Raw genomic sequence first — 25,974 nt, 5'->3', positions numbered from 1 at the left:
ATCATTCCCTGTACTGTGACACTGCCCCTTTAAACATTCCCTGTACTGTGACTCTGTCCCTTTAAACATTCCCTGTACTGTGACACTGTCCCTTTAAACATTCTTTGTACTGTGACACTGTCCCTTTAAACATTCTTTGTACTGTGACACTGTCCCTTTAAACATTCTTTGTACTGTGACACTGTCCCTTTAAACATTCCCTGTACTGTGACAATGCCCCTTTAAACATTCCCTGTACTGCGACACTGTCCCTTTAAACATTCTTTGTACTCTGACACTGTCCCTTTAAACATTCCCTGTACTGTGATACAATCCCTTTAAACATTCCCTGTACTGTGACACTGTCCCTTTAAACATTCCCTGTACTGTGACACAGCCCCTTTAAACATTCCCTGTACTGTGACACTGTCCCTTTAAACATTCCCTGTACTGCGACACTGTCCCTTTAAACATTCTTTGTACTGTGACACTGTGACTTTAAACATTCCCTGTACTGTGACACTGTCCCTTTAAACATTCCCTGTACTGTGACACTGTCCCTTTAAACATTCCCTGTACTGTGACACGTTCCCTTTAAACATTCCCTGTACTGTGACACTGCCCCTTTAAACATTCCCTGTACTGTGACACTGCCCCTTTAAACATTCCCTGTACTGTGACACTGTCCCTTTAAACATTCCCTGTACTGTGACACTGTCCCTTTAAACATTCTTTGTACTGTGACACTGTCCTTTAAACATTCTTTGTTCTGTGACACTGTCCCTTTAAACATTCCCTGTACTGTGACACTGTCCCTTTAAACATTCTTTGTACTGTGACACTGTCCCTTTAAACATTCTTTGTACTGTGACACTGTCCCTTTAAACATTCCCTGTACTGTGATACAATCCCTTTAAACATTCCCTGTACTGTGACACTGTCCCTTTAAACATTCCCTGTACTGTGACACTGCCCCTTTAAACATTCCCTGTACTGTGACACTGCCCCTTTAAACATTCCCTGTACTGTGACACTGTCCCTTTAAACATTCCCTGTACTGTGATACAATCCCTTTAAACATTCCCTGTACTGTGACACTGTCCCTTTAAACATTCCCTGTACTGTGACACTGTCCCTTTAAACATTCCCTGTACTGTGACACTGCCCCTTTAAACATTCCCTGTACTGTGACACTGCCCCTTTAAACATTCCCTGTACTGTGACACTGTCCCTTTAAACATTCCCTGTACTGTGACACTGTCCCTTTAAACATTCCCTGTACTGCGACACTGTCCCTTTATACATTCTTTGTACTGTGACACTGTCGCTTTAAACATTCCCTGTACTGTGACACTGTCCCTTTAAACATTCCCTGTACTGTGACACTGTCCCTTTAAACATTCCCTGTACTGTGACACTGTCCCTTTAAACATTCCCTGTACTGTGACACTGTCCCTTTAAACATTCCCTGTACTGTGGCACTGTCCCTTTAAACATTCCCTGTACTGTGACACTGTCCCTTTAAACATTCCCTGTACTGTGACACTGTCCCTTTAAACATTCCCTGTACTGTGACACTGTCCCTTTAAACATTCCCTGTACTGTGACACTGTCCCTTTAAACATTCCCTGTACTGTGACACTGTCCCTTTAAACATTCTTTGTACTATGACACTGTCCCTTTAAACATTCCCTGTACTGTGACACTGTCCCTTTAAACATTCCCTGTACTGTGACACTGCCCCTTTAAGAGGTGTTGGCGACTATCTGTTGGACAGATTTTAAACTGGTTTTTGACATGTTTGCGTTCCTGCACCAAGTGTTTCTCACACCTTCACTCCACCAGTGGCCCAGCGGAGCAGTCTGTTCTGTGTTTTCCCACTTATTTCCCCTGAACATAAGTCAGTCCCTCGTGTTCAAAGCTTCTGTTCGACAAATGTTCTTTTTCTGTTAGTAATTCCTCGTCAGGCTGTGAAATGAGCCTCCCCAGTGATGTTTCTGAGCGGTCCTGTCTGGACCGGCCTTTAACCACGTGGTGTGAAGTGATTGTGTCCCACGCCCTCTGCCCGCCCGGCCACTCTCAGTGAGCACGTCTCATCAGTTGGTGATGAGAGCTGACAGTTTGGTGTATTAAAGGCTTGTCCACTGGGATCGGGGCACAGCCTGTCCAAACATCAATTTACAGCCTCAAACAGGCCCGAGGGACAGCCAACAGGGTCAGTTACAGATGAAAGGATAGGAACACAGGAACAGGAGGAGGCCATTCAGCCCCTCGAGCCTGTACCGCCATTCAATCAGATCATGGCTGATCTGTATCTTAACTCCATCTACCCACACTGCCTCTGTAACCTTTACACAATCACAGGTTCCTAAATCGTGCCATCAGCCTCCCTGTGAAGGGGGAGTGCGTGTGCAGTCTGGCCATGTTCAGCGCTGGTCGACCGTGAGATGCAGCTCAGCCATGACAAGCCCAGTTTTTAGTTACATTATCAGACAAGCCGCCCGTGTGGGGTGAGGTGATGCACGTGAATGGGTTATGATCTCACTGAGGGGGCGTATCTATCACACTGATGTCAGTGCTGGACATTTCCTGGGCATGGTGACACAAGGGGCAGGCACTAGTACCCAGGGGAAAATGGATCTTCCTGGCCACCAGTCCAATGTAATCCAGACTTTTAGTGGGAAACCGCCCGGCTCCAGGAGCAGGAGACCCCCGGGTTTGGGAACTGAGAGTGCAGGAGAGAGGGGAGGGGAGAGGGAGGAGGGAAAGGGGAGGGGAGGGGCAGGGGAAAGGGAGGGGGTGGAGATGAGAGGGAATGGTTGGGGGAGAGGGAGGGGTTGGTGAGGTGGAGGGGAGGGGAGGGAGGAGGGGGGGAGAGAGGGAGATAGAGGGGAGGAGGGGAAAGGGTTGGGGAGAAGAGGAGGAGTGGAGGGGGAGGGTAGGAGAGGGGGAGGGAGGGGAGAGGGAGATAGAGGGGAGGAGGGGAAAGGGTTGGGGAGAAGAGGAGGAGTGGAGGGGGAGTGTGAGGAGGGGAGGAGAGGGAGGGGGAGGGAAGGGCCGACAGTTGGAGAGCAGGAGATATGAGGACAAAGAACCTTTCGGCGATGTGTGACTGGATGATCCAGTGCATCATTGATGGTCTGGTGTGGGAGTAGGAGTGACCACACCAGGAGTCCATGTGCCAGAAGGATGAGGGCAGATGCCAGGATCAGTCACTGACGGGGCAGTGGGATTTATGCCAACACCTCCCTGACTGAGCCTCGGAGAGCAGTGTGTCGGGAGACAGCTGCAGTCAGGCATCCTGAGAGACACCTCTCAGGGCCTCCTTACACCTGACTGATGAACTCTGGGACTCCCGGAAGGGCCGAGGACATCACCCGTTTCCAGGGCTGGAATATAATGCTGAAAACCTGGTGTGGGCAGCACTGTACTGATCCCCTGCAGTATGACCCAGAGCACGTTGACCGAAACTGTAGGATTCTGTACATCGAGTTACATCGAGGCCACAGCACAGAAACAGGCCATTCGGCCCATCTGGTCTATGCCAGTGTTTATGCTCCACACGAGCCTCCTCCTGCCCTACTTCATCTCACCCTCTCAGCATATCCTTCTATTCCTTTCACCCTCGTGTGCTTATCGAGCTTCCCCTTAAATGCATCGACGTTATTTGCCTCAACTACTCCTTGTGGGAGCGAGTTCCACATTCTGACCACTCTTTGGGTAAAGAAGTTTCTTCTGAATTCCCTATTGGATTTATCAGTGACTATTTTATATTTATGGTCTCTAGTTCTGGATTCTCCACAAGTGGAAACATTTTCTCTACGTCGACCCAATCAAACCCTTTCATTATCCTAAACACCTCGATCAGGTCACGCCTCAGCCTTCTCTCTAGAAAAGAGAAGAGCCCGAGCCTGTTCAGCCTTTCCTGATAATGAGATCCTCTCAGTTCTGGTATCATCCTTGTGAATCTTTTTTGCACCCTCTCCAATGCCTCTATATCCTTTCTGTCTATAAAAGTTTAACATAACTTCTCTGCTTTTCAATTCTATCCCTCTCGAAATGAACCCCAGTGCTTGATTTGCCTTTTTATGGCCTTATTAACCTGCGTCACTACTTTTAGTGATTTGTGTATCTGTACCCTGAGATCCCTTTGCTCCTCTAACCCGTTTAGACTCTTATTATCCAAGCAGTATGTGGCCTCCTTATTCTTCCTACCAAAATGCACCACCTCACATTTATCTATATTGAAATTCATTTGCCAATTACACGCCCATTCTGCAAGTTTATTAATATCCTCTTGTATTTTGACACATTCTTTCTTTGTATTAACTACACCCCCCAATTTGGCGTTGTCTGCAAATTTTGAAATTGTAGTTCTGATTCCAGAATGCAATTTAATGTAAATGGTGAACAACAGTGGTCCCAGCACCGATCCCTGTGGAACACCACTTCCCACCTTTTGCCAGTCTGAGGAACTACCCTTAACCCCCACTCTCAGTTTTCTGTTTTGTAGCCAGCTTGCTCTCCATTCTGCGACCTGTCCTCTGACTCCACATTCTCTGACCTTAGAGAATCAGAGAGTCATAGAAAAGTTACAGCACGGAAGGAGGCCATTCGGCCCATCGAGTCCGCGCCGGCTCTATGCAAGAGCAATCCAGCTAGTCCCACTCCCCTGCCCTATCCCTGTAGCCCTGCACATTTTTTCCTTTCAAGTACTTATCCAGTTCCCTTTTGAAGGCCATGATTGAATCTGCCTCCACCACCCCATCAGGCAGTGCATTCCAGATCCTCACCACTCGGCTGTGTAAAAAAGTTTCTCCTCATGTCACCTTTGGTTCTTTTGCCAATCACCTTAAATCTATGTCCTCTGATTCTTGACCCTTCCACCAATGGGAACAGTTTCTCTCTATCTACCCTGCTTAGACACTTCATGATTTTGAACACCTCTATCAAATCTCCTCGCAACCGTCTCTGTTCCAAGGAGAACAACCCCAGCTTCTCCAGTCTATCCACGTAACTAAAGTCCCTCATCCCTGGAATCATTCCAGTAAATCTCTTCTGCACCCTCTCTAAAGCCTTCACATCTTTCCTAAAGTGAGGTGCCCAGAACTGGACACAATACTCCAGTTGTGGCCGAACCAGTGTTTTATAAAGGTTCATCATGACTTCCATACTTTCGTACTCTATGCCTCTATCTATAAAGCCCAGGATCCCGTTTGCTTTTTTAACCGCTTTCTCAACCTGCCCTGCCACCTTCAACGATTTGTGCACATATACCCCCAGATCTCTCTGTTCCTGTATCCTTTTTAGAGTTGTGCCCTCCAGTTTATATTGCCTCTCCTTGTTCTTCCTACTTAGGGGTATCACTTTGCATTTTTCTGCGTTAAATTTCATCTGCCACATGTCCATCTTAGTCATGAGTCCACTATGTGGTACCCTATCGAAGGCCTTTTGAAAATCCAGATATATTACATCTACTACATTGCCCTTGTCTACACTCTCTGTTACTTCTTCAAAGAATTCATTAAGGTTGGTCAAGCATGACTTTCCCTTCTGAAATCCGTGCTGACTGCTCTTTATTATGTTTTTGGTTTCTAGATGTTTCTCTATTCCATCTTTGAGAAAAGATTCCACTTTCTTTCCTACCACCGACATAAAGTTAACTGGTCGATAGATCCCTGGACTGGTTCTATCTCCCTTTTTAAATATAGGAATAACATTATCTGTCCACCAGTCCTCTGGCACTATTCCCTTTTCTAATGAATTTTTATATATATGTAATAGAGCCTCTGCTATCTCTTCCCAAACCTCTTTTAATATTCATGGATACAATCCATCCGGACCAGGGGTTTTATCCTCTCTAAGTTTGATTAGTTTATCAATGGTCTCCCCCCTTTCTATCTTAAATGTCTTGATATCCTTTTTGATCTCTTCCTCTAATGTCCTGCCCACCGTGTCAGTCTCCCCGGTAAATACTGAGGCAAAGTAATTATTCAATATTTCTCCCATTTCGCTGTCATTACCTGTGAGTTTATCTTGTGCATCCCCTCGTGGCCCTATCCCTATCCTGATTTTTCTTTTGTTATTTATGTGTCTGTAGAATACTTTACTATTTCTTTCTATATTCATTGATAATTTAATCTCATAGTTTCTCTTTGCTTTCCTAATTGTTTTTTTGACTTCTTTGCTAAACTCTTCAAATTCCCTTTTGTCATCCACTCCTTTATTGTCTCTGTACTTAGAGGATGCTTTTCTCTTTAGTTTCAATTTTACTCTTATCTCTTTATTCATCCGTGGTGTTTCATTGTTGGCTCGTTTGTTCTTGTATTTTAGAGGAATATATTTCTCCTGAACTCTCTCGATCACCGTTTTAAATATTTCCCACTGCTGTTCTATCTCTTTGTCAATATTTTGTCCCGTTTACCTTCCCTAGTTCCATTCTCACCCCTCCAAATTAGCTTTTTCCAATCTATTACTTTGGTCTTTGTCTTACTTACGTCTTTCTCAAACATTATTTTAAACCTGATTATGTTATGATCGCTATTACCTAGATACTCCCCTACGCTTACTTCTCTTATCTGCTCTGGTTCATTTCCCATTACTAAATCCAGCAGCGATTCCTCTCTTGTTGGGCTTCTCACATACTGGGTAAGAAAGCAGTCCTGTATTCATTATAAAAACTCCACTCCCCTTTCCCCACCTCTTCATGCCAGTTTATTTGGGGGTAGTTGAAATTTCCCATGATTATTATTCGATGTTTTTTACACATTTCATAGATTTGCCTCCATATTTCTTCCTTCTCTTCCCTTCCACTATCAGGTGGTCTGTAGAATTTACCGATTAACGTGATCGATCCCTTCTTATCCTTTGTCTCAATCCATATGGATTCTGTTTCTATCTTAATGTTACTTATCTCCCTTTTTTCTATTGTCATTATGTTGTCTCTAATTAGTACAACAACCCCACCCCCTTCTTCCATCCCTATCCTTTCTAAATACATTATATCCTGCAATATTTAACTGCCAGTCCTGCTCTTTATGTAACCATGTTTCAGTTATCCCTCCTACATCGGGCTCCTCACTAGGAATTATTGCCTTCAGTTCCCCTGTTTTGTTTCGGGTGCTGTCCACATTGCTGTACAGGCAATTTAATTTGTTTTTAATAATTGTTCCCCTCACTTTATTTTTAACAATCATTTTGTACTTATGTTCTAGAACTGGATTTGTTCCCTGACCCTTATTCCTTATCTTGGTCTGACATAAGAACATAAGAACATAAGAAATTGGAGCAGGAGTAGGCCAATCGGCCCCTCGAGCCTGCTCCGCCATTCAATAAGATCATGGCTGATCTGATCCCAACCACAAATCTAAAGAACACAAGAAGTCGGAGCAGGACCCGGCCACATAGCCCCTGGGCCCTCTCCGCCACCCACAGGGCATTGACCGATCCGAACTCAGCTTCATGTCCAATTTCCTGCCCGCTCCCCATAACCCCTAATTCCCTTTACTTCTAGGAAACTGTCTATTTCTGTTTTAAATTTATCTAATGATGTAGCTTCCACAGCTTCCTGGGGCAGCAAATTCCACAGACCTACCACCCTCTGAGTGAAGAAGTTTCTCCTCATCTCAGTTTTGAAAGAGCAGCCCCTTATTCTAAGATTATGCCCCCTAGTTCTAGTTTCACCCATCTTTGGGAACATCCTTACTGCATCCACCCGATCAAGACCCTTCACAATCTTATATGTTTCAATAAGATCGCCTCTCATTCTTCTGAACTCCAATGAGTAGAGTCCCAATCTACTCAACCTCTCCTCATATGTCCGCCCCCTCATCCCCGGGATTAACCGAGTGAACCTTCTTTGTACTGCCTCGAGAGCAAGTATGTCTTTTCTTAAGTATGGAGACCAAAACTGTATGCAGTATTCCAGGTGCGGTCTCACCAATACCTTATATAACTGCAGCAATACCTCCCTGTTTTTATATTCTATCCCTCTAGCAATAAAAGCCAACATTCCGTTGGCTTTCTTGATCACCTGCTGCACCTGCATACTAACTTTTTGATTTTCTTGCACTAGGACCCCCTCTCTCATCTCCTATTTCTTTTATATTATCTTCCCAGATCCCTCCCCCCATCTTATTAGTTTAAAGTCCTATCCACAGCCCCATTTATCCTTCCCGCTGGGACCCTGGTCCCATTCCGGTTCAGGTGGAGCCCGTCCCAGGGGTACAGCTCCTTCCTGTCCCAGTCCTGGTGCCAGTGTCCCATGAAATGGAACCCCTCCATCCCACACCAGTCTTTCACCAGGCATTCACCTTCCTGATCTGTTTATCCCTGGACCAATTAGCACGTGGCTCGGGGACTAATCCCGAGATTACCACCCGTGAGGTCCTGTTTCTTCATTTAATTCCTAATTTCTGATATTCCCTTAGCAGGACCTCCTCCCTTTTCTTCCCTGTCATTGGTCCCAACATGGACCATGACAACTGGATCCTCCCCCTCCCCCTCCCTTTCCAAGTTCCCCTCCAGTTGCTCCGAGATATCCTTTACCCTTGCACCAGGGAGGCAACACATCCTCCTGGACTCTCGGTCGCGACTGCACAGGACACTATCTATCCCCCGAATTATCGAATCCCCGATAACTACAACCTTTCTATTCTGCCCCTCCCCCCCTTGAACTGTCTCCTGCCCCACGGTGCCATGGATAGTATTCTGACTGTCCACCCCACAGCCTGCATCCTTATCCCCACAGAGAGTTAGTACATTGTACCTGTTGGTCAGGATCAGTGTCTGCGGGACCTCCTTCTCTCCCTCCCCGTGGTTCACCTCACCCTGCTGAGCTTTGTGTCAGAGTTTCTCGAACTCAAACTCCAGCTCCAGGACTCTGAGCCGGAGTGTCTCAGGCCAGAGACATTTCCTGCAGATGTGGCAATCTGGGACAGTCTCGCCATCCACAAACAGAGCTCGACAGGGTCGATGCAAGGAGGATGTTTCCACTGGCTGGGGTCACAGTCTCAGGATAAGGGGTCGGCCATTTAGGACTGAGATGAGGAGAAATTTCTTCACTCAGAGGGTGGTGAATCTTTGGAATTCTCTACCCCAGAGGGCTGTGGAGGCTCAGTCATTCAAAACAGAGATCGATAGATTTCTAGATATTAAAGGCATCAAGAGATATGGGGATGGTGCAGGAAAATGGCGTTGAGGTAGAAGATTAGCCATGATCTTGTTGAATGGTGGAGCAGGCTCGAGGGGCCGGATGGCCCACTCCTGCTCCTATTTCTTATGATCTTATATCACAGTCCCGACACACAGCCTGCATGGCCATTTCTAGTTTCTATTCATTTATTTATTTGCTAGTATTAATTTAATTCTAGAACTAACAGAAATACTTAAGGTCTAGAATATATTTAATTGAGCTTGATTTTAAATTTATAAAGAACGTAAGAAATAGGAGCAGGAGTAGGCCATAAGGCCATAGGCCATTAATTCGGTTAATCCCGGGGATGAGGGGGTGGACATATGAGGAGAGGTTGAGTAGATTGGGACTCTACTCATTGGAGTTCAGAAGAATGAGAGGCGATCTTATTGAAACATACAAGATTGTGAAGGGGCTTGATCGGGTGGATGCGGTAAGGATGTTCCCAAGGATGGGTGAAACTAGAACTAGGGGGCATAATCTTAGAATAAGGGGCTGCTCTTTCAAAACTGAGATGAGGAGAAACTTCTTCACTCAGAGGGTAGTAGGTCTGTGGAATTTGCTGCCCCAGGAAGCTGTGGAAGCTACATCATTGAATAAATTTAAAACAGAAATCGACAGTTTCCTAGAAGTAAAGGGAATTAGGGGTTACGGGGAGCGGGCAGGAAATTGGACATGAATTTAGATTTGAGGTTAGGATCAGATCAGCCATGATCTTATTGAGTGGCGGAGCAGGCTCGAGGGGCCGATTGGCCGACTCCTGCTCCTATTTCTTATGTTCTTATAAGGCCCTCGAGCCTGCTCCGCCATTCAATAAGATCATGGCTGATCTTCAACCTCAACTCTACATTCCCGATCCCCATATCCCTTGATTCCCTTCGTGTCCAAATATCCATCGATCTCAGCCTTGAATATACTCAATGACTGAGCATCCACAGACCTCCAAAGATTCACAACCCTCTAAGTGAAGAAATCTTTCCTCATCTCGGTCTTAAATGGCCGACCCCTTATCCTGAGACTATGCCCCCTAGTTCTAGACTCTCCACCCAGGGGAAACACCCTCTCAGCATCTACCCTGTCAAGCCTCTAAGAATTTTATACGTTTCAATTAAATCACCTCTCATTCTTCTAAACTCCAGAGAGTATAGGCCCATTCTACTCAATCTCTCCTCATAGGACAACCCTCTCATCCCAGGAATTAATCTAGTGAACCTTCGTTGCACCGCCTCTAAGGCAAGTATATCCTTCCTTAGGTAAGGGGACCAAAATTGTATGCAGTACTCCAGGTGAGGTCTCACCAAAGCCCTGTACAATTTCAGCAAGACTTCCTTACTCTTACACTCCAACCCTGTGCAGTAAAGGCCAACATACCATTTGCCTTCCTAATTCCCTGCTGTACCTGCATGTTAACTTTCTATGATTCATGTACAAGGACACCTAAATCCCTCTGATCACCAACATTTCTTAGTCTCTCACCTTTTAAAAAATATTCTACTTTTCTACTCTTCCTACCAAAGTGAATAATCTCACATTATACTCTATCTGCCACCTTCTTGCCCACTCACTTAACCTGTCTATATCCCTTTGCAGACTCTTTGCACTCTCCTCGCAGATTACTTTCCCACCAGCTTTGTATCATCAGCAAACTTGGATACATTACACTCAGTCCCTTCATCTCACTCATTGATATAGATTGTAAATAGCTGAGGCCCAAGCACCGATCCTTGTGGCACCCCACTAGTTACAGCCTGCCAACCTGTGAATGACCTGTTTATTCCTACTCTCTGTTTTCTGTCCGTTAACCAATCCTCAATCACTGCTAATATATTACCACAATCCCATGAGCCCTAATCTTGTGTAACAACCTCTTATCTGGCACCTTATCGAATGCCTTTTGAAAATCCAAATATACGACATCCACTGGTTCCCCTTTATCTACCCTACTAGTTACACCCTCAAAAAACTCTAATAGATTTGTCAAATACGATTCCCCTTTCATAAAACCATGTTGACTCTGCCTAATCAGATTATGATTTTCTAAGTGCCCTGTTACTATGTCCTTAATAATAGCATTTTCCCTACTACTGATGTCAGGCTAACTGACCTATAGTTCCGTTTTCTCTCTCCCTCCTTTCTTGAATAGCGGGGTAACATTTGCTGCCTTCCAATCCACGGGGACCGTTCTAGAATCTAGGGAATTTTGGAAGATCACAACGAATGCACCCACTATCTCTGCAGCCACCTCTTTTAGAACCCTCGGATGTAGGCCATTAGGTCCAGGGGATTTGTCGGCTTTTAGTCCCATTAATTTATCCAGTACTTTTTCTTTACAAATCTAAATTACTTTAAGTTCCTCACTCTCATTCACCCCTTGGTTCCCCACTATTTTTAGTATACTTTTTGGTGTCTTCTACTGTGAAGACAGATACAAAATATTTGTTTAACATCTTTGCCATTTCCTGATTCCCCATTATAATTTCTCCTGTCTCAGCCTCTAAGGGGCCCATGTTTACTTTTGCTAATCTCTTCCTTTTTACATACTTGTAGAAGCTCTTACAATTTGTTAGTAATTAATTATTCTGAATATTTATTTAACTATTTATTGATAACTTATAGTTAAATATAAAGTGTGTATAGTAAATTAAAGATTGTGTTTAATTTCCTCAGTTCTATCGCTCCCCCTGTCTGAGCTGATTATGACGTCGCCTTTTGAGATTTTTTCCTGGGTTTGTTAAACTGCTTTAAATTCCCGCTCTTTTTAAATTTGTTTAGATTTAAGGTTTTTTAACTAACACTAACACCCGAACCACTAAAGACACTAACTACCACTAAAGACACTAATCACTAAAGACACTAACGACCACTAAAGACACTAACTACCACTAAAGACACTAATCACTAAAGACACTAACTACCACTAAAGACACTAACTACCACTAAAGACACTAATCACTAAAGACACTAACGACCACTAAAGACACTAACCACTAAACTAACGACTTACACTGACTCTGTGACGTCACTTTTTGACATTTTTTTAGATTTTTTTAATTTCCACTCTCCCCGCTCTCCCCCTCTCCCCCCTCTCCCCCTCTCCCCCCTCTCCCCCTCTCCCCCCTCTCCCCGCTCTCCCCCTCTCCCCCCTCTCCCCGCTCTCCCCGCTCTCCCCTCTCCCTGCTCTCCCCTCTCTCCCCTCTCACCCCACTCTCCCCCCTCTCCCCTCTCTCCCCACTCTCCCACTGTCGCCTCTCTCCCCTCTCTCCCCTCTCACCCCACTCTCCCCTCTCTCCCCACTCTCCCCTCTCTCCCCACTCTCCCCTCTCTCCCCTCTCACCCCACTCTCCCCCCTCTCCCCTCTCTCCCCACTCTCCCTCTCTCCCCTCTCACCCCACTCTCCCCCCTCTCCCCTCTCTCCCCACTCTCCCACTGTCCCCTCTCTCCCCTCTCTCCCCTCTCACCCCCCTCTCCCCTCTCTCCCCACTCTCCCTCTCTCCCCTCTCACCCCACTCTCCCCCCTCTCCCCTCTCTTCCCACTCTCCCACTGTCCCCTCTCTCCCCTCTCTCCCCTCTCACCCCACTCTCCCCCCTCTCCCCTCTCTCCCCACTCTCCCACTGTCCCCTCTCTCCCCTCTCTCCCCTCTCACCCCACTCTCACCCCTCTCCCCCCTCTCTCCCCTCTCCCCTCTCCCCGCTCTCCCCCCTCTCCCCACGTTCACCCCTCTCCCCACTCTCCCCTCTTCCCCCTCTCTCCCCACTCTCTCCCCACTCTCACCCCTCTCCCCCTTTCCCCACTCTCCCCACTCTCTCTCCCCTCTCTCCTCTCTACCCCTCTCCCCTCTCCCTGCTCTCCCCACTTTCACCCCTCTCCCCACTCTCCCCTCTTCCCCCACTCCCCCCTCTCCCCTCTTCCCCCTCTCCCCCCTCTCCCCACTTTCACCCCTCTTCCCCCTCTCCCCCCTCTCCGGTCTCCCCCCTCTCCCCGCTCTCCCCCCTCTCTCCCCACTCCCCCCACTCTCTCCCCACTCTCCCCTCTCTCCCCACTCTCTCCCCACTCTTCCCTCTCTCCCCGCTCAGGTCCACTCTCCCCGCTCTCCCCTTTCACCCCACTCTCCCCGCTCCCCCCACTCTCCCCCCACTCTCCCCTCTCTCCCCGCTCCCCCCGCTCTCCCCACTCTCCCCGCTCACCCCTCTCTCCCCTTTCACCCCTTTCTCCCCGCTCTCCCCGCTCCCCCCACTCTCCCCGCTCCCCCCACTCTCTCCCCACTCTCCCCTCTTTCCCCACTCTCTCCCCACTCTCCCCTCTCTCCCCGCTCAGGCCCACTCTCCCCCTCTCCCCACTCTCCCCTCTCTCCCCGCTCAGGCCCACTCTCCCCCTCTCCCCACTCTCCCCGCTCAGGTCCACTCTCCCCGCTCTCCCCGTTCTCCCCGCTCTCCCCGTTCTCCCCGCTCTCCCCGTTCTCCCCGCTCTCCCCGTTCTCCCCGTTCTCCCCGCTCTCCCCGTTCTCCCCGCTCTCCCCACTCTACCCGCTCTCCCCGTTCTCCCCGCTCTCCCCATTCTCCCCTCTCTCCCCGCTCTCCCTGCTCAGGTCCACTTTCCCCTCTCTCTCCCCTCTCTCCCCGCTCTCCCCTCTCTCCCCTCTCACCCCACTCTCCCCTCTCTCCCCACTCTCCCACTGTCCCCTCTCTCCCCTCTCTCCCCACTCTCCCCGTTCTCCCCACTCTTCTCTCTCTCCCCGCTCAGGCCCACTCTCCCTGTTCTCCCCGTTCTCCCCACTCCCCCCACTCTCCCCTCTCTCCCCGCTCTCCCCTCTCTCCCCGCTCCCCCCACTCTCCCCCCTCTCCCCTCTCCCCCCACTCTCCCCCCTCTCCCCTCTCTCCCCGCTCTCCCCTCTCTTCCCCTTCTCCCCCCTCTCTCCCCGTTCTCCCCCCTCTCCCCTCTCTCCCCACTCTCCCCGTTCTCCCCTCTCTCCCCACTCTCCCCGCTCCCCCCCCACTCTCCCCTCTCTCCCCACTCTCCCTGCTCCCCCCACTCTCCCCCCACTCTCCCCTCTCCCCCCACTCTCCCCTCTCTCCCCACTCTCCCCGCTTTCCCCGCTCCCCCCACTCTCCCCTCTCCCCCCACTCTCCCCTCTCTCCCCACTCTCCCCGCTTTCCACGCTCCCCCCACTCTCCCCTCTCTCCCCACTCTCCCCGCTCCCCCCACTCTCTCCCCACTCTCCCCGCTCCCCCCACTCTCTCCCCACTCTCCCCGCTCCCCCCACTCTCTCCCCACTCTCCCCGCTCCCCCCACTCTCTCCCCACTCTCCCTGCCCCCCCCACTCTCTCCCCACTCTCCCCTCTTTCCCCACTCTCTCCCCACTCTCCCCCTCTCCCCACTCTCCCCGTTCTCCCCGTTCTCCCCGCTCTCCCCGTTCTCCCCGCTCTCCCCATTCTCCCCTCTCTCCCCGCTCTCCCTGCTCAGGTCCACTTTCCCCTCTCTCTCCCCTCTCTCCCCGCTCTCCCCGCTCAGGTCCACTCTCCCCGCTCTCCCCTCTCTCCCCTCTCACCCCACTCTCCCCCCTCTCCCCTCTCTCCCCACTCTCCCACTGTCCCCTCTCTCCCCTCTCACCCCACTCTCCCCTCTCTCCCCACTCTCCCACTGTCCCCTCTCTCCCCCCTCTCCCCTCTCTCCCCACTCTCCCTATCTCCCCTCTCACCCCACTCTACCCCCTCTCCCCACTCTCCCACTGTCCCCTTTCTCCCCTCTCTCCCCTCTCACCCCCCTCTCCCCTCTCTCCCCACTCTCCCTCTCTCCCCTCTCACCCCACTCTCCCCCCTCTCCCCTCTCTCCCCACTCTCCCACTGTCCCCTCTCTCCCCTCTCTCCCCTCTCACCCCTCTCTCCCCACTCTCCCTCTCTCCCCTCTCACCCCACTCTCCCCCCTCTCCCCTCTCTCCCCACTCTCCCACTGTCCCCTCTCTCCCCTCTCTCCCCTCTCACCCCACTCTCCCCCCTCTCTCCTCTCTCCTCACTCTCCCCTCTCTCCCCACTCTCCCTGCTCCTCTTTTATTCGCTCTTTGTAGCATTCTGTAGGGTGCTGTAATGTTCTGTAGGGTGCTGTAATGTTCTGTAGGGTGCTGTAATGCTCTGTAATGTTCTGTAACGTGTCCTGCAAGACTCCCCTGATCTATGAAAATTTCTGCTCCAACTTTGTGCTCCTGACACAGACATATTGGCCTTGCTCATTCCCTGACCCAATCAGCTCCCTCAGCCCCAACTTCCTGTCACCGTCTCCATTCCTGCCCCGATACCCACCTGTGTCTTGCCCCACACTCCCTCCCGTTCACCAGCCCCTTCAGGAACCCTACCCCCCTCCCCCCTCAGCATCTGGATCTTTCCCACTTCCCTCCCTGCCTTCTAAAGCTTCCTGAAGACCCTCTCTTTTGCCCCCTCCTTCTCCCTCCAACCGCCCTGTGAAGCTCTCAGTATATGAAGAGCGGGGTGACAATGGATATGGTCTGGCTGCTTTTCATTTCCATTTGTTCAGTATGGTTTCGAAAGCACTGGTTGAAGATCTGTTGAGGATCTGTTTGTCGGAGAGTCAGATTACTCACTCTGAACAGAATCTCCCTCAAACTACTAATGCTGAATTCTACCCTTGGCTGCTCGATGAGCTTTCCTACGTTGGTTGATCCATAATTGATGTGGGACTTTAGATAATGGAATAAAAAGCTTCAGATCTCCAACCATGCAATGGACTGAAGCTGGCCTTAGGTACATCATTACATCAGCTGCCTGTGTTTGTCCAATGGGATCAGACCCTGGACAGGAAGCTCAGATTGATCAGTAAACTGGAAACGTAATATTAGATTTGGGGAATTTCCACTGATTTGGTGGATTTGCCTTTTTAATCCTTGCAAGTCATTGGTACTGTCGAACACCTGGCTAGTGATTGGGATAGTCAGCCAGAGAGAATCACAGAAATTACAGCACACAAGGAGGCCATTGGGCCCATTGCATTGATGCTGGCTCTACAGCTGGAACTGTCTAATTTAACCCCATGTCCCTGCCCTTCCCTACATCCTTTTATATTCTTCCCTTTCACATTTTTATCTGATTCCCATTAAATTATATTATAATTAACAAGGTCGTGGGTTCAAACCCCAACCCAGAGACTTGAGCATAAAATCCAGGCCCACAGTCCCAGTGCAGTACTGAGGGAGCGCTGCACTGTCGGAGGGTCAGTACTGAGGGAGCGCTGCACTGTCGGAGGGTCAGTACTGAGGGAGTGCTGCACTGTCGGAGGGTCAGTACTGAGGGAGTGCCGCACTGTCGGAGGGTCAGTACTGAGGGAGTGCGGCACTGTCGGATGGTCAGTACTGAGGGAGTGCCGCACTGTCGGAGGGTCAGTACTGAGGGAGTGCCGCACTGTCGGAGGGTCAGTACTGAGGGAGTGCCGCACTGTCGGATGGTCATTACTGAGGGAGTGCTGCACTGTCGGAGGGTCAGTACTGAGGGAGTGCTGCACTGTCGGAGGGTCAGTACTGAGGGAGTGCCGCACTGTCGGAGGGTCAGTACTGGGGGAGGGCCGCACTGTCGGAGGGTCAGTACTGAGGGAGTGCTGCACTGTCGGAGGGTCAGTACTGAGGGAGTGCTGCACTGTCGGAGGGTCAGTACTGAGGGAGTGCTGCACTGTCGGAGGGTCAGTACTGAGGGAGTGCCGCACTGTCGGAGGGTCAGTACTGGGGGAGTGCCGCACTGTCGGAGGGTCAGTACTGAGGGAGTGCTGCACTGTCGGAGGTGCCGTCATTTGGATTAGAAGTTAAACCGTCTGCCCTCTCAGGTGGATTTTTAAAAAATTCGTTCATGGGATGTGGGCGTCGCTGGCGAGGCCGGCATTTATTGCCCATCCCTAATTGCCCTTGAGAAGGTGGTGGTGAGCCGCCTTCTTGAACCGCTGCAGTCCGTGTGGTGAAGGTTCTCCCACAGTGCTGTTAGGAAGGGAGTTCCAGGATTTTGACCCAGTGACGATGAAGGAACGGCGATATATTTCTAAGTCGGGATGGTGTGTGACTTGGAGGGGAACGTGCAGGTGGTGTTGTTCCCATGTGCCTGCTGCCCTTGTCCTTCTAGTGGAGAGTATTCCATCACACTCCTGATTTGTGCCTTGTAGATGGTGGGAAGGCTTTAGGGAGTCAGGAGGTGAGTCACTCGATGCAGAATACCCAGCCTCTGACCTGCTCTTGTAGCCACAGTTTTTATATGGCTGGTCCAATTAAGTTTCTGGTCAATGGTGACCCCCAGGATGTTGATGGTGGGGGATTCGGTGATGGTAATGCCGTTGAATGTCAAGGGGATGTGATTAGACTCTCTCTTTTTGGAGATGGTCATTGCCTGGCACTTATCTGGCGTGAATGTTACTTGCCACTTATCAGCCCAAGCTTGGATGGTGTCCAGGTCTTGCTGCATGCGGGCTCGGACTGCTTCATTATTTGAGGGGTTACGAATGGAACTGAACACTGTGCAATCATCAGCGAACATCCCCATTTCTGACCTTATGATGGAGGGAAGGTCATTGATGAAGCAGCTGAAGATGGTTGGGCCTTGGACACTGCCCTGAGGAACTCCTGCAGCAATGCTCAGGGGCTGAGATGATTGGCCTCCAACAACCACTACCATCTTCCTTTGTGCGAGGTATGACTCCAGCCACTGGAGAGTTTTCCCCCTGATTCCCATTGACTTCAATTTTACTTGGGCTCCTTGGTGCCACACTCGGTCAAATGCTGCCTTGATGTCAAGGGCAGTCACTCTCACCTCACCTCTGGAATTCAGCTCTTTTGTCCATGTTTGGACCAAGGCTGTAATGAGGTCTGGAGCCGAGTGGTTCTGGCGGAACCCAAACTGAGCATCGGTGAGCAGGTTATTGGTGAGTAAGTGCCGCTTGATAGCACTGTCGACGACACCTTCCATCACTTTGCTGATGATTGAGAGTAGACTGATGGGGCGGTAATTGGCCGGATTGGATTCGTCCTGCTTTTTGTGGACAGGGCATACCTGGGCAATTTTCCACATTGTCGGGTAGATGCCAGTGTTGTAGCTGTACTGGAACAGCTTGGCTAGGATACAAAAGATCCCACAGCACTGTTTGAAGAAGAGCAGGGGAGTTCTCCCCGGTGTCCTGGCCAATATTTATCCCTCAACTAACATCACTAAAACAGATCATTTGGTCATTATCACTTTGCTCTTTGTGGGATCTTGCTGTGCGCAAATTGGCTGCTGCATTTCCTACATTACAACAGTGACTACACTTCAAAAGTACTTCATTGGCTGTAAAGCGCTTTGGGATGTCCTGAGGAGGTGAAAGGTGCTATAGAAATGCAAGTCTTTCTTTGTAACCTGTCGTTCTGTGGGAAGAGTTGCCTCTCATTCACATGTTGTGAGCAGCTCACTGGGCAGAAGGTGGTACAGCTCGGTGAGAACCTGTCTTGTGAAGCAGAGGCCCTGAAGACAGGACTAGAAAGAAAAAATGAACTTACATTTCTACAGGGCCCTTCACAACCTCAGGACGTCCCAAACACTTTACAGCCAATGAAGTATTTTTGAGGTGTAGTCACTGTTGGAATGTGGGGGGACTAACCCTGACACGTCCAGCTATCGGTCTCAGAGTGTGGTCACAATGCCTCAGGATCATTGTGCCTGTGTTGTGAGCCCCTCACACACTCCGCTACCTCATCCCAATGCCATCCGAAACCACAAAGGATTCCCAATCCTCCTCATTTGCCAGAACCAGCAGAATAGTGTAATGTATTGGCAGGGAAAAAAATTAAAATTCAAAGTCTACCCCATAAAACCGACCAATGAACAGAGGCAAATCCCGTCAAAAAACCAAAAAACTCCATCAATTTTTTTACGCCTTCCTCTGCCCTTTACGATGCCTCCTACAGCTGACGAGCCCAGGAGTGCCCTGTTCAAATGAGCGAGGCTCGTACAGTGGGCGGAGCCTCTCATAAACAGGTGAATTGCCAGCGGTTAATGCCTTGCATTGTCTTTAAATATGTAAATGAGGCTGAGTGAATCAGCTCAAGGTTATTGGGGCCCTGGTTACAGTCAAGGGCCTGGGCCCCGGTTACAGTCCTGGGCCTGGGCCCCGGTTACAGTGCTGAGCCTGGGCCCCGGTTACAGTCTGGGGCCTGAGCCCCGATTACAGTCCTGGGCCCCAGTTACACTGCTGGGCCTGGTCCCCGGTTACAGTCCTGGGCCTGGGCCCTGGCTATGGATTCAATCCTGAAAATATCAACAACACTCCCACTACACTCTGGGACCACTTTGACTAAACCAGAGGCCCTGACACTAAATCATAGAATCATAGAAAGTTAAGGCACAGAAGGAGGCCGTTCTGCCCATCGTGTCCGTGCTGGCTGAAAAAGAGCTGTCCAGTTTAATCCCACTTTCCAGCACTTGGTCCGTAGCCCTGTGGGTTACAGCACTTCAAGTGCTCATCCAGGTACTTTTTAAATGAGTTGAGGGTTTCTGCCTCTACCACCCTCTCAGGCAGTGAGTTCCAGACCCCCATCACCCTCTGGGCGAAAAAATTTCTCCTCAGCTCCCCTCTAATCCTTCTACCAATTACTTTAAATCTATGCCCCCTGGTCACTGACCCCTCTGCTAAGGGAAATAGGTCCTTCCTATCCACTCTATCCAGTCCCGTGATAATTTTATACACCTCAATTAAATCTCCCCTCAGCCTCCTTTGTTCCAAAGAAAACATTCCCAGCCTATCCAATCTTTTCTCATAGCTAAAATTCTCCAGCCCTGGCAACATCCTTGTAAATCTCCTCTGTACCCTCTCTAGTGCAATCACATCCTTCCTGTAATGTGGTGACCAGAACTGTACACAGTACTCAAGCTGTGGCCTAACCAATGTTTTATACAGTTCTAGCATAACCTCCCTGCTCTTATATTCTATGCCTCGGCTAATAAAGGAAAGTATTCCATATGCCTTCTTAACCACCTTATCTACCTGCCCTGCTACCTTCAGGGATCTGTGGACATGTACTCCAAGGTCCCTCACTTCCTCCACACCTCTCAGTATCCTCCCATTTATTGTGTACTCCCTTGCCTTGTTTGCCCTCCCTAAATGCATTACCTCACACTTCTCTGGATTGAATTCCATTTGCCACTTTTCTGCCCACCTGACCAGTCCATTGATATCTTCCTGCAGTCTACAGCTTTCCTCCTCACTAATCACCACATGGCCAATTTTTGTATCATCTGCAAACTTCTTAATCATGCCCCCCACATTCAAGTCCAAAACATTAATATATACCACAAAAAGCAAGGGACCTAGTGCTGAGCCTTGTGGGACCCCACTGGAAACAGCCTTCCAGTCGCAAAAACACCCGTCGACCATTACCCTTTGCTTCCTGCCACTCTGCCATGTGGGACCTTGTCAAAAGCCTTGCTAAAATCCATGTCGACTACATCAAATGCACTACCCTCATCGACCCTCCTTGTTACCTCCTCAAAAAATTCAATCAAGTTAGTCAGACACGACCTCCCCTTAACAAATCCGTGCTGACTGTCCTTGATTAGTCCGTGCCTTTCTAAGTGACAGTTTATACTGTCCCTCAGAATTGATTCCAATAATTTTCCCACCACCGAGGTTAGGCTGACTGGCCTGTAATTACTCGGTCTATCCCTCGCTCCCTTTTTAAACAACGGTACAATGTTTTGTAGCCAGCTTGCTATCCATTCTGTTTCTTGTCCCTTGACTCCACGTGCTCTGACCTCAGTCATGAGTCCACTATGTGGTACCCTATTGAGGCCTTTTGAAAATCCAAATATATTACATCTACTACATTGCCCTTGTCTACACTCTCTGTTACTTCTTCAGAGAATTCAATAAGTTTGGTCAAGCATGACTTTCCCTTCTGAAATCCGTGCTGACTGCTCTTTATTATATTTTCAGTTTCTCGATGTTTTTCTATTACATTTTTGAGTAAAGATTCCACTTTCTTTCCGACCACCAATGTTAAGCTAATTGGTCGAAAGTTCCCTGGACTGGTTCTATCTCCCTTTTTTAAATAGAGGAATGACATTATCTGTCCGCCAGTCCTCTGGCACTGTTCCCTTTCCTAATGATTTTTTATATATATGTAATAGTGCCTCTGCTATCTCTTCCCGAATGTTTTTTTCCCCATTTTGTCATTTACTCCTTTATTGTCTCTGTACTTAGAGGATGCTTTTCTCTTTAGTTTCAATTTTACTCTTATCTCTTTATTCATCCGTGGTGTTTCATTGTTGGCTCGTTTGTTCTTGTATTTTAGAGGAATATATTTCTCCTGAACTCTCTTGATCACCGTTTTAAATATTTCCCACTGCTGTTCTATCTCTTTGTCAATATTTTGTCCCGTTTGCCTTCCCTAGTTCCATTCTCACCCCTCCAAATTAGCTTTTTCCACTTACGTCTTTCTCAAACATTATTTTAAACCTGATTATGTTATGATCGCTATTACCTAGATACTCCCCTACGCTTACTTCTCTTATCTGCTCTGGTTCATTTCCCATTACTAAATCCAGCAGCGATTCCTCTCTTGTTGGACTTCTCACATACTGGGTAAGAAAGCAGTCCTGTATTCATTATTAAAACTCCACTCCCCTTTCCCCACCTCTTCATGCCAGTTTATTTGGGGGTAGTTGAAATTTCCCATGATTATTATTCGATGTTTTTTACACATTTCATAGATTTGCCTCCATATTTCTTCCTCCTCTTCCCTTCCACTATCAGGTGGTCTGTAGAATTTACCGATTAACGTGATCGATCCCTTCTTATCCTTTGTCTCAATCCATATGGATTCTGTTTCTATCTTAATGTTACTTATCTCCCTTTTTTCTATTGTCATTATGTTGTTTCTAATTAGTACGACGACCCCACCCCCTTCTTCCATCCCTATCCTTTCTAAATACATTATATCCTGCAATATTTAACTGCCAGTCCTGCTCTTTATGTAACCATGTTTCAGTTATCCCTCCTACATCGGGCTCCTCACTAGGAATTATTGCCTCCAGTTCCCCTGTTTTGTTTCGGGTGCTGTCCACATTGCTGTACAGGCAATTTAATTTGTTTCTAATAATTGTTCCCCTCACTTTATTTTTAACAATCATTTTGTACTTATGTTCTAGAACTGGATTTGTTCCCTGACCCTTATTCCTTATCTTGGTCTGACCTTTACTCTCATCTCCTATTTCTTTTATATTATCTTCCCAGATCCCTCCCCCCGTCTTATTAGTTTAAAGTCCTATCCACAGCCCCATTTATCCTTCCCGCTGGGACCCTGGTCCCATTCCGGTTCAGGTGGAGCCCGTCCCAGTGGTACAGCTCCTTCCTGTCCCAGTCCTGGTGCCAGTGTCCCATGAAATGGAACCCCTCCATCCCACACCAGTCTTTCACCAGGCATTCACCTTCCTCATCTGTTTATCCCTGGACCAATTAGCACGTGGCTCGGGGACTAATCCCGAGATTACCACCCGTGAGGTCCTGTTTCTTAATTTAATTCCTAATTTCTGATATTCCCTTAGCAGGACCTCCTCCCTTTTCTTCCCTGTCATTGGTCCCAACATGGACCATGACAACTGGATCCTCCCCCTCCCCCTCCCTTTCCAAGTTCCCCTCCAGTTGTTCCGAGATATCCTTTACCCTTGCACCAGGGAGGCAACACATCCTCCTGGACTCTCGGTCACGACTGCACAGGACACTATCTATCCCCCGAATTATCGAATCCTATTTCTATTCTGCTCCTCCCCCCCCTTGAACTGTCTCCTGTAGGGGGTGGTGGTGTGTGTCAGCTTCTCCTCTGACTTCTGAGCGGTTCGAATCGCTCCCACTCCCTGGGTTCTAGACCTTAGACTTATTTGGGGGTTGTGACAAAGTGCAGCAGACAACTGGTTTTGGTGCAAGAAACTTTGACCTTTATTCAAGAGAGAAAATACAACACAACAATCTTAACACTCTAATAAAATGGGGAACACTTCAGTTCACATGAGGGAAATTACAGTAGAAAGATACCTCCCCCCTCCCAATCCCACTGTACTAGCTAGGTTGGACTCTAAAGGACCAGAGATAATGCTCACCAAACGAATCCTTGACAGTAATTCACCCAGAGGTAAGTCAGGAATAGATCATAGAGTGGAAACTTTGCGGATCTTCGGTTTTCTCCCGAGTTGGTTCTCTTTGGTCGCGGTGGCCCAATATTACCCGGTTGGTTGGTGGCAATATTTGGTTGGTTGTTTCGTAAGGCCCTTGTTGCTGCGAGGTGTCTGATGGTCACTGGGGCCGTTGCTCTGGTTTCTTTTTGTGTGTTGGCCTGCTTCTAGAGCTGCTGACCTTCTCTGTTGAACTGCTTTCCTGTAGCCCACTCGCCTTGTTGAACTGTTGTCTCCCGAACTGTCGACCTCCTGGCGGAACTGAACAATCCTTTGCCCTTGCAGGTCTGGCTGACCGGTTCTCTCATGTGGGGTTCGTTGGTTTTGCTGGAAGCTGCTCTCCTTCCAGAGACAGGCAGAACAAGAGAAGCAGAACACAAGAGCCAGCAAGAGCCAGAGAGAGAGAGAGCGAGAGAGCGAGGTTTTGAGTTTCCACTTCTATATCCCTCTCTTACAATGGTCTTCGTCACTTAAAAAAAAAGGCACTTCACGTATCTTTGAACAGTTCTTACAAAGTCCTTCAGAATCTCTTGATGGTTTCTCATCATGTTGCAATTGTTTTTCTCGATTTGACATTGTTAATTCCGATTTGTCGAGCTTGCCACACAAGGCTTCCTTTTGTATCCAACGTCCTAGGTGTTGATCGGTTTTGTTTTAAAACAAAGACATGGCCCCACCATGTCTGGAGCAGTTGCCTCTTTCAATGGCCGACTGCCTTTCGAATTAGTGCTGAGCGTTGACCACCTGCTGTCGGTTTTGCATTAAAACAGAGACATGTCTGAAGCAGTAATTCTCCCACATTCCAGTGTTTGTGTTGTTGATTCGTCTGGTGACCTCTCACCTATCCTTCCATCTTAGGATTTCAGTCAATGGCCAAACTTTTCCATACTCAGGGAAAAGGTGAATTTCTATTGGGTTTTTCTCCGAGTTTTGGGGGATCTGTGAATTTTGAGAATCTTACACTCCTGCCCCACGGTGCCATGGATAGTATTCTAACTGCCCATCCCACAGCCTGCATCCTTATCCCCACAGAGAGTTAGTACATTGTACCTGTTGGACAGGACCAGTGTCTGCGGGACCTCCTTCTCTCCCTCCTCGTGATTCACCTTACCCTGCTGACTGACAGTCACACTCTCCCCTCCTGTACCTGTACTTTCCTCTGAGGTGTGACTGGATTCTGGAGAAAACTGTCCAGATATTCCTCCCCCTCCCTTATGTGCCGGAGTTTCTCTAACTCACACTCCAGCTCCAGGACTCTGAGCCGAAGTGTCTCAGGCAGAGTCATTTACTGCAGATGTGGCAATCCGGGACAGTCTCACTGTCCACAAACTCCCACATATCATAGCCCAAACTCTGATCCCTGTCCAGTGCTGATCTCCCTCTGATCATGGGCATACTCACAGAATCATACCTTTCAGCCAATGTCCCAGACTCTTCCATCACCATCCCTGGGTATGTCCTGTCCCACCGGCAGGACAGACCCACCAGAGGTGGCGGTTCAGTGATATACAGTCAGGAGGGAGTGGCCCTGGGAGTCCTCAACATTGATTCTGGACCCCGTGAAATCTCATGGCATCAGGTCAAACATGGGCAAGGTAACCTCCTGCTGATTACCACCTACCGCCCTTCCTCAGCTGATGAATCAGTCCTCCTCCATGTTGAACACCACTTGGAGGAAGCACTGAGGGTAGCAAGGGCACAGAATGTACTCTGGGTGGGGGACTTCAATATCCATCACCAAGAGTGGCTCGGTAGCACCACTACTGACTGAGCTGGCCGAGTCCTGAAGGACATAGCTGCCAGACTGGGCCTGCGGCAGGTGGTGAGCGAACCAACATGAGGGAAAAGCCTACTTGACCTCGTCCTCACCAATCTATCTGTCGCAGATGCACCTGTCCATGACAGTATTGGTAGGAGTGACCACCGCACAGTCCTTGTGGAGATGAAGTCCTGTCTTCACACTGAGGACACCATCCAACGTGTTGTGTGGCACTACCACCGTGCTAAATGGGATAGATTCAGAACAGATCTAGCAGCTCAAAACTGGGCATCCATGAGGTGCTGTGGGCCATCAGCAGCAGCAGAATTGTATTCCAGCACAATCTGTAACCTCATGGCCAGGCATATTCCTCTCTCTACCATTACCAACAAGCCAGGGGATCAACCCTGGTTCAATGAGGAGTGTAGAAGAGCATGCCAGGAGCAGCACCAGGCATACCTAAAAATGAGGTGCCAACCTGGTGAAGCTACAACTCAGGACTACATGCATGCTAAACAGCGGAAGCAACATGCTATAGACAGAGCTAAGCGATTCCACAACCAACATCAGATCAAAGATCTGCAGTCCTGCCACATCCAGTCGTGAATGGTGGTGGACAATTAAACAACTAACGGGAGGAGGAGGCTCTGCAAACATCCCCAACCTCAATGATGGCGGAGTCCAGCACGTGAGTGCAAAAGACTCCAGTGGCTGGAGTCATATCTCGCACAAAGGAAGATGGTAGTGGTTGTTGGAGGCCAATCATCTCAGCCCCAGGACATTGCTGCAGGAGTTCCTCAGGGCAGTGTCCAAGGCCCAACCATCTTCAGCTGCTTCTTCAATGACCTTCCCTCCATCATAA

The 25,974-nt window shown here is 48.9% G+C and overlaps 1 long non-coding RNA gene across 1 annotated transcript in view; it reads left to right on the top strand.

Moving 5' to 3' along the window:
- LOC137309859 (uncharacterized) overlaps nucleotides 1-24,153 on the top strand; it is a 44,437-nt gene extending 20,284 nt beyond the window's left edge. The window contains exon 2 of the long non-coding RNA XR_010960012.1: nucleotides 23,639-24,153. This is a non-coding gene — a long non-coding RNA (uncharacterized lncRNA). The remainder of the gene's footprint in view (nucleotides 1-23,638) is intronic.
- The last annotated feature ends 1,821 nt before the right edge of the window (nucleotides 24,154-25,974 follow it).

The sequence above is a fragment of the Heptranchias perlo genome, unplaced genomic scaffold, assembly GCF_035084215.1.
Source record: "Heptranchias perlo isolate sHepPer1 unplaced genomic scaffold, sHepPer1.hap1 HAP1_SCAFFOLD_185, whole genome shotgun sequence".
NCBI classification, from domain to species: Eukaryota; Metazoa; Chordata; class Chondrichthyes; order Hexanchiformes; family Hexanchidae; genus Heptranchias; species Heptranchias perlo.
Note: the sequence above shows the minus strand (reverse complement) of the source record. Positions and strands in the feature narration are given on the sequence as shown.